This window comes from Magnolia sinica, chromosome 7, assembly GCF_029962835.1.
Source record: "Magnolia sinica isolate HGM2019 chromosome 7, MsV1, whole genome shotgun sequence".
NCBI classification, from domain to species: domain Eukaryota; kingdom Viridiplantae; phylum Streptophyta; class Magnoliopsida; order Magnoliales; family Magnoliaceae; genus Magnolia; species Magnolia sinica.
The window spans coordinates 65316236-65319134 of NC_080579.1; the positions used below are offsets into that span (position 1 = coordinate 65316236).

Below are 2899 nucleotides of genomic sequence, written 5' to 3' on the forward strand. Positions count from 1 at the left end.
AAAGAACAAAACAGTGAAATTCAAGTAAGCTAACATGTTCAAGGTTTGCAAGATCTGGAAATCTGCCTCACGAAAGTGGGAAAAAAAAAAAAGAAGAGAGAAGGTAAAATATAGTGAGAATCAGCAAACAAAATGCAGAGGAGCTAAAAGACCCTGGTTACAAGTTCCAAAACCCAATTTCAGGTTCAAGATGATGACACTGAACCATGCACCAAAAAAATCTACATCTAAGAGATGATTGTCTATAAAGATGAATTGGATCCAGGGACTCTTACTTCTTGCCAAGGAACTGCCCCATACGAGCTTCCCATTGGCCACATTTGTGCAGTTAAATAATGATGGAAATCTGGACAAAAAAAATATTCACTAGTATTAAAGAAAGCATCAAATGACCTTGCTTTTGTCAGATAAATAATGTTGGCCAGTCTCTAAAGTTGTTGCCATCGGATATACTCCAACGGTCACGACCATTATAACAGTCATCCCGTCGTAAATTGCCAGAAAACCATGAAAAATCAATTTCATCTGTAGGCACCTCATCCATAACTTCAGCTGACAAACAATACTATGATTAGAAGATCATTGGATTGTAGATCGCTACTTAAGTATCATGTACAGGAGTATGAGAGGGTCTTCCGTGAGAAATTTCCTGCATGTTCAATTGTGGCAAAAAGGCGCATTAATTCCACAACAACGATCATGTATGTTCATGGCCTGGTATGTGGCATGTTTGTTCCTTTGTTGCAGTTGGCTTTTTGCATTTTGAATACACTTTGTATCTTTTACATTAGAGGGATTCTCGTCTCTTTGGAGATTCAGGTCCATTTGCATCAATATGGATGACACATTTACCTCACATGGGTTCATTTGTGAGACACAGGAGACAAAAAATTTAACAAAGTATGCTTGGGACCTCCTTGCTGGCATGCAGAAAATTGATTCGAATTACTATCCTGAGGTACCTAATTCTTTTTGTCACTGGGAATGTTCATGCTCCAAAAGTTTTTTGGTGAATTATTTAACCTATTAATTTATTTTATGCAGACATTACATCAGATGTTCATTGTTAATGCTGGTACTGCTTTCAAGATGTCTTGGATGAGTGTAAAGAAATTTCTTGATCCAAATACTATGGAAAAGATACAAGTAAGAGACCTTCCTTTGGGGACTGTGCTGATTTTATAGCTTTCTGCCGCTTTGGGCGAATATGTTTGGGTGCTAAATTTGCAGGTGTTAGGATCCAAATTCTAGAGTAAATTACTTGAAGTCATTGACTCGAGTTATGTTGATTTTTTCCTTATGCTTTTACTGTTGAGTTTTCCAAAATGTAGGATGTTTTCTCATTTTTCAGATTGTATCTTCTTTTAGTCAACTTCCAGACTTCTTGGGTGGCTCATGCACCTGTTCTGTTGAAGGAGCATGCCTTAGGTCTAATAAAGGACCTTGGAAAGATCTTGAAATTATGAAGGTAAGTTCTAATAAAGGACCTTGGAAAGATCCTGAAATTATGAAGGTAAGTTGCATTATGCTGTTGAGTGACTGGATGCATACTTCTATCACTTATTGGGCATGATTAACTAAGGAAAAAGTACTGATGCATACTGTTTCCTCATAACTTGTACACATTGCGGAAGCAACATTTGTAAGGGAAGTCACACTAATATCAGAAGGAGAACAGAGAACCAACTCCTATACTAAGCTAAAACCATTGAAGGCAAGACTCTATCGAGCTATTATAGGTTGTTGGTTTGGTATAAACGAGATGGTGTTGCACTGAAACAAGTTGCAGGACAAAGCGTAGGAAGAGAAAATTCAGCAAATGTCTTCCCACATGGATTAAGTTGTGAATTGGCAACAGTTTTGATAGCAGGGAAGTATGAGCAGAGATAATTTCTAACAGGAGATCAGAGTCGTATGTACAACTAGTAGATAAGAAGCAATTGAAGGTTCCTAAGAATCTGTGTTTTATTGCAGGTTCGTGTATTTCAAATCACCAAAAGAAACAGAAAATCCAATGAAATCTCAAAATGTATTTCAAATACATGATATTACATAAATCAAAGATAAATCTCTAAAATCTAAATACAAAAACCTAAATTACAACTTAAATCAGCAAGAATCGAAACAAAATCCAATGAAATCTCTAAGAATAAAGAGACATAAGTTGGATCAAGATCAAAACAGATCAAGCACCAGAAATCAAGAAAAAATTACAAAAATCAAAGCTCCAAACAATGAGATCCGAAAGGAAAACAGATCTATCAGCAAGAATTGGATCAAAATCCAACGAAATCTCTCAGAATCGAGAGACATGGATTCATATTAAAATAGATTAAGCACTAAAAATTGAGAAAAAAAAATCCATAAGTGGAAAAAAGCTCAGTCTTTTGAGGATCTGATGATCGGGGGAGAGAGAGAGAGAGAGAGAGAGAGAGAGAGAGAGAGAGAGAGAGAGAGAGACGGTAGATCCAATGAAGAGGAGAGAAATATTGGAGAAGATAGAGAGAAGAGCTAGGGTTCGTTTCAGTGAGGAGTTGCAATCGGTGTATATGCCCCTTGTTTATCTAGCCTGCACGGAAATCGGCAATGGAGGAGCAGATTTCGCAGCAGAGAACAAGGTTTTGCTCTCAGATCAAACACCAAACCCTAATTGCTGATATTGCAATGTAAAAATGACAGGATTTTCCACTTCTTGAGCAAGATTTCAGTGAAATCAGCAAAAAAAAACTCCTCAGATCGAACCAAAAAACGCGGAAATTGGATTTTGAACGGCCAAATGGGGAAAAAGCACGAAAATGAGAGATTTCTGCCCCGATTTCTGATTTTCGAGAGAAATCAGTAGAAAAAAAAAAAAGAAAGAGATCGAGTACATGAAATCGGTGAAGAGATTCAGAAGATG

At 37.0% G+C, this 2899-nt stretch overlaps 1 long non-coding RNA gene across 1 annotated transcript; it reads left to right on the top strand.

The window, feature by feature from the left end:
* The first annotated feature begins 641 nt into the window (after window positions 1-641).
* Window positions 642-1281, top strand: LOC131252114 (uncharacterized). Its single transcript, XR_009174194.1, has 4 exons — window positions 642-721; window positions 884-958; window positions 1045-1146; window positions 1231-1281. It is a non-coding gene; the product is annotated as an uncharacterized LOC131252114 (long non-coding RNA).
* Window positions 1282-2899: the final 1618 nt, after the last annotated feature.